The sequence below is a fragment of the Nerophis lumbriciformis genome, linkage group LG29 (genome assembly GCF_033978685.3).
Source record: "Nerophis lumbriciformis linkage group LG29, RoL_Nlum_v2.1, whole genome shotgun sequence".
NCBI classification, from domain to species: Eukaryota; Metazoa; Chordata; class Actinopteri; order Syngnathiformes; family Syngnathidae; genus Nerophis; species Nerophis lumbriciformis.
The window spans coordinates 22,500,848-22,506,847 of NC_084576.2; the positions used below are offsets into that span (position 1 = coordinate 22,500,848).

The 6,000-nt window shown below is 36.5% G+C and overlaps 1 protein-coding gene across 1 annotated transcript in view; it reads right to left on the reverse strand.

The window, feature by feature from the left end:
- rassf9 (Ras association domain family member 9) overlaps window positions 1-1,615 on the reverse strand; it is a 40,822-nt gene extending 39,207 nt beyond the window's left edge. The window contains exon 1 of the mRNA XM_061924737.1: window positions 1,552-1,615. The gene's annotated coding sequence lies outside the window, so the exon portion shown is untranslated. The remainder of the gene's footprint in view (window positions 1-1,551) is intronic.
- Window positions 1,616-6,000: the final 4,385 nt, after the last annotated feature.

Below are 6,000 nucleotides of genomic sequence, written 5' to 3' on the forward strand. Positions count from 1 at the left end.
AGTAGCTGGTATTTTGGCCCATTCCTCCATGCAGATCTTCTCGAGAGCAGTGATGTTTTGGGGCTGTCGCCGAGCAACACAGACTTTCAACTCCCTCCACAGATTTTCTATGGGGTTGAGGTCTGGAGACTGGCTAGGCCACTCCAGGACTTTCAAATGCTTCTTACGGAGCCACTCCTTCGTTGCCCGGGCGGTATGTTTGGGATCATTGTCATGCTGGAAGACCCAGCCACGTTTCATCTTCAAAGCTCTCACTGATGGAAGGAGGTTTTGGCTCAAAATCTCACGATACATGGCCCCATTCATTCTTTTCTTAACACGGATCAGTCGGCCTGTCCCCTTAGCAGAAAAACAGCCCCAAAGCATGATGTTTCCACCTCCATGCTTCACAGTAGGTATGGTGTTCTTGGGATGCAACTCAGTATTCTTCTTCCTCCAAACACGACGAGTTGAGTTTATACCAAAAAGTTCTATTTTGGTTTCATCTGACCACATGACATTCTCCCAATCTTTGCTGTATCATCCATGTGCTCTCTGGCAAACTTCAGACGGGCCTGGACATGCACTGGCTTAAGCAGGGGGACACGTCTGGCACTGCAGGATTTGATTCCCTGTCGGCGTAGTGTGTTACTGATGGTAACCTTTGCTACTTTGGTCCCAGCTCTCTGCAGGTCATTCACCAGGTCCCCCCGTGTGGTTCTGGGATTTTTGCTCACTGTTCTCATGATCATTTTGACCCCACGGGATGAGATCTTGCGTGGAGCCCCAGATCGAGGGAGATTATCAGTGGTCTTGTATGTCTTCCATTTTCTGATAATTGCTCCCACAGTTGATTTTTTCACACCAAGCTGCTTGCCTATTGTAGATTCACTCTTCACAGTCTGGTGCAGGTCTACAATTCTTTTCCTGGTGTCCTTTGACAGCTCTTTGGTCTTGGCCATAGTGGAGTTTGGAGTCTGACTGTTTGAGGCTGTGGACAGGTGTCTTTTATACAGAGCGAGTTCAAACAGGTGCCATTAATACAGGTAACGAGTGGAAGACAGAAGAGCTTCTTAAAGAAGAAGTTACAGGTCTGTGAGAGCCAGAGATCTTCCTTGTTTGAAGTGACCAAATACTTATTTTCCACCATAATTTACAAATAAATTCTTTAAAATTCCTACAATGTGAATTCCTGGATTTTTTTTTCACATTCTGTCTCTCACAGTTGAAGTGTACCTATGATGAAAATTACAGACCTCTGTCATAATTTTAAGTGGGAGAACTTGCACAATCGGTGGCTGACTAAATACTTTTTTGCCCCACTGTATATACACACATATATATGTGTACAGCTCCACTAATGGACATTGGAGTGCTACTTTCAAAGGCAAAATTAAAGTATTGCTAGAAACATAATTTTATATGGGACTTTATTGTATTATATGTATAGTACATGTTCCAAAAAGCATAAAACACCACCAGAATTAGATATTACAAGTCAAAGTGATGAAGCTTAGTTCGTTTTTGTTAGAAAACGACACACAAGACGACAGCATTTTCAACACAACTCACCACAGCATTGCCAGGGGCAGAATGACGAGGAAGGGGAGGAGCTACAGAATCTACAGGAAACTACGGAAGCCTGGCAGGGTACGCCATGACAGGAAGTAGTCAAATAAAATAACAATAAATAAAAAAATACAAATAACTATTCAAGATAGAATTCACACAAAAGCAATACTTAAATAACCAAAATAAAAACATTCAGAAATATCAATAAATTAATAAAGGACAGTACATTAATAATATATTATAATATATATTATATTGTAATATATTATTAAAAAAATATGTGTCATCATGCTTTTGTATTGTCACAATACACGACAATATAATAATAATAATAATAATAATAATAATAATAATAAAATCTCCATCGTCAGCCGAGTGGACATCATTTATTTCTTCGGTAGAGAGCAAGGGTAGCCTCCTCCCTGCGAGCAAAGTGCTGTATCACAATGCCAGAAAAGTAGTTCCTCCGTGTTAGCTCCCACAACAGCAAAGGTCACATGTAAATTAAGTGTTCTTGGATGATGTTTTTTTACAGTGCTTTATAGGCGCAATAGTAGCATACACATTACCTGTGTAGTTAGCCGCCTCTTGCTAGCAGTTTTTTTTTTTTTTTTAACTTTCTTGTATCCACAGAAAAGGGAAATAAACGCCTGTTCTTATTGATTGTGGATGATGGTAGAAAGTCCCCCAAAAAGTGGCACTTCACTCTTTAAATAATTCCGAGCCATTTTTAATACTTTTATTAAAGCGAGCCACCTCCAGGCGCCAAAAGTTATTGACTTCCATGTTGAAATACGGAGACTTCTCGGAACTCTTCAAGCCTTCAAAAAGACAAACTTGACAAAGTCAGACGGAATTGCTGCTCTTTTTTATTTTTTTTCCATCTCAGAAAGTTAGTTTTCAAAGAAGTGTGTTTTTCTTTTTCTTTTTTCTCCTTTTCTCGACTGAAAAGCCTGCGGTTTATCTTCAAAAGGGGCGGGGGAGATGGAGGTACTGATCATGGTTCTCGTAAAGGTTATTTAACATCTCGAGGAAATGTAAGAGTAGGATTGTGTCTTTTGTACCGACCAATTATTGTGCATCATTACTTAAATAGTTCTAATAGTGCCGACTCTCCCTGCCCTTTCTCCGCTTTGAACAGGATTCTTCTACTCATTGAAGGTAGAAAAGCGCTATACAAGTACAACCCATTCCTCCTTTTGATGGCGTGAAACAAGAAGCGAGCGAGACATTTAAAACCCTCATCTTCAACAAATGATAGCCTCGTTTCTTAACAGGTCTTTCACCGATAAAAACCACACGCATTTTGGAACGGAGGACCCTGAAAGTCACCAGACAGAACTAGAAATGACCTTGGGGTGAAAAACTAATAAATTTTTTTTTGCCTTTGACTAAGTCAGGGGTCTATGGTTCTTTAGCGCCGCCCTTGTGGCTCCCTGGAGCTTTTTAAAAATTGTATAAAAATGGGAAAAAAATTCAAACGCAAAAAAACTGTTTGTAAAAATTCACTGTAAAATATCAGTGCAAAAAATTCTGTGTATAAAAATTTTGTTAAAAAAAACTGCAAAAACTCACTTCATGAAGCAACTGAATTTTTTACACAGATTTTTTTTTTTAAACACTGCATTTTAAAACAGTGAATTGTTTTAGACATATTTTTACACACTGATTTTTTTTTAGTTTTTTGCATTGAATTTTTACAAACACAAATTTTGCTTACATTTTTGTTTTCAATGAAATCGTCAGCATAACTTGAAGTAAAAAAAAAAATCAGGTCACAAAATTCAAACGCAAAACTACAGTAGTAAAAATTGACTGTAAAAAATTAGCGCAAAAAAATTGAGCGTATAAAAATGTTGTTAAAAAAATCTGCAAAAACTCACTTCATAAAGCAACTGAATTTTTTACATTGATTTTTCTTTAAAACACTGCATTTAAAAACTGTGAATAGTTTTAGACATAAATTTTCCACAAATATTTTTGTTGTTTTTTTTGCACTGAATTTTTACGGACACAAATTTTGCTCACATTTTTGTTTTCAATGAAATTGTCAGCATAATTTGAAGTAAAAAAAAAAATCAGGTTACAAAATTCAAACGCAAAACAACAGTAGTAAAAATTGACTGTAAAAAATGAGCGCAAAAAATTGAGCGTATAAAAATGCTGTTAAAAAAATCTGCAAAAACTCACTTCATGAAGCAACTGAAATTTTTACTTTGATTTTTTTTTTAAAACACTGCATTTAAAAACAGTGAATTGTTTTAGACATCATTTTTACACAAATATTTTTGTTGTTTTTTTGCACTGAATTTTTACGGACACAAATGTTGCTCCCATTTTTGTTTTCAATGGCATTGTCAGCATAATTTGAAGTAAAAATAAAATAAAATCAGGTCACAAAATTCAAACGCAAAACAACAGTAGTAAAAATGAACTGTAAAAAATAAGCGCAAAAAATTGAGTGTGTAAAAAATGTGTGTTAATAAAATCTGCATAAAACTCACTTTATAAAGGAACAGAATTTTTTACACAGATTCTTTTTAAAAAAAAACACTGCATTTTAAAACAATGAATTGTTTTAGACATCATTTTTACACACTGATTTTTTTTTAAAGTTTTTTTGCACTGAGTTTTTACAGACACAAATTTTTCTCACATTTTTGTTTTCAATGAAATCGTCAGCATAATTTGAAGTAAAAATAATAAATAAATCAGGCCACAAAAAACAGTTTGTAAAAAATTGATTGTAAAAAAATCAGCACAAAAAATTCAGTGTTTAAAAATGTTCTTAAAAGAATCTGCAAAAACTCACTTCACGAGGCAACTGAATTTTTTTACACTGATTTTTTTAAACACTGCATTTTAAAACAGCGAATTGTTTTGGACATAATTTTTACACACTGATTTTTTTTTTTTTTGCACTGAATTTTTACGGACACAAATGTTGCGCATACTTTTGTTTTCAACGAAATTGTCAGCATAATTTGAAGTAAAGCAAAAAAAAAAAAAAACAGGTCACAAAATTCAAACGCAAAAAAACAGTTTGTAAAAATTAACTGTAAAAAATCAGCGCAAAAACTTCTGTGTATAAAAATGTTTTTAAAAAAACCTGCATAAACTCACCTCATAAAACAACTGAATTTTTTTACACTGATTTTTTTAAATACTGCATTTTAAAACAGTGAATTGTTTTAGACATAATTTGTACACAAATATTTTTTTTGTTTTTTTTGCACTGAATTTTAAGGACACAAATGTTGCTCACATTTTTGTTTTCATTGAAATTGTCACCATAATTTGAATTAAAAAAAAAAATCAGGTCACAAAATTCAAACGCAAAAAAACTGTAAAAATTATCTGTAAAAAAATCAGAGCAAAAAATTGAGTGCATAAAAATGTTGTTAAAAAAATCTGCAAAAACTAATGGAACAACTGAATTTTTTTACACTGATTTTTTTAAACATTGCATTTTAAAACAGTGAATTGTTTTAGACATAATTTTTACACAGTGAAAAAATTAGCTACATACATTCAGTGTCCAAAAAAAGCTTCGCAATGAACACAAATGAAGCTCCATATGATAGGCGACACGCATCACACCTGTTTGGTGACCCTTCGGAAGAAAACTGCAGACGACAGTTGAAACTTGCCAAGATAAAATACTGCATCTAGTGCACCGAAATCTTGCCTTATTGGAAGTAAAGTCTCGTCTCCATTCCAGTTTCCACAAACCGCTGGGCAGTCATCCATCACACGACCATCCATCAAGTCTGTCATTTCAGCAAATTAGCACGGCGCCACAGCAGATGTCCATCAACCCAACGACTCCTGTGACCCCCCCGAAACAAACAAAAAAAGTCCAGGATGCCTGCACACGTCCGCATGGCCATTCATTGGACTCCATTCAAAAGTTTGCATGGACATCTGCCACAACTTCACCTCGGCCTGGCCCGCCTCCAGTCGCACGCCTCTCCGATTTAGCTCCAATTTGGAGCCCGCTGGATGCTGGCGGACGCTCTAAAACGTCCCGACGGGACGCCGATAAGCGTCCTCGCGCCTGCGAAAGAAAGAGTCCGCCTCGTACGGACGGATCAAGATAACGACTTGTGAAGGAACGAGATTAGCTGCCTTTGTGAGGAGTCTGATTGTGCGGACGGAGCGGCGGAATGACAAGTGCAACCTTGTCGCTGGGACTAGCTGAGCCACTAATTAGCCCGCGCGGACGGCATTGACAGGACCAGTCACATATGGGCGTTATTATCCCGAGTGGTAGATAGTATTCGCCATGTTCGCACCGGGCCCAATTGGATCAGTTTGACATGGCTTCTACCGTCAGAAGTGACTAATCGGCACTATAGACTTTGGAAACTGACCAGAATTTCAGGGTAATATGCTGTAAATGTCCTTGGACCATCTCAATCAATCAAAATCCTTTATTTAATTAGGTTA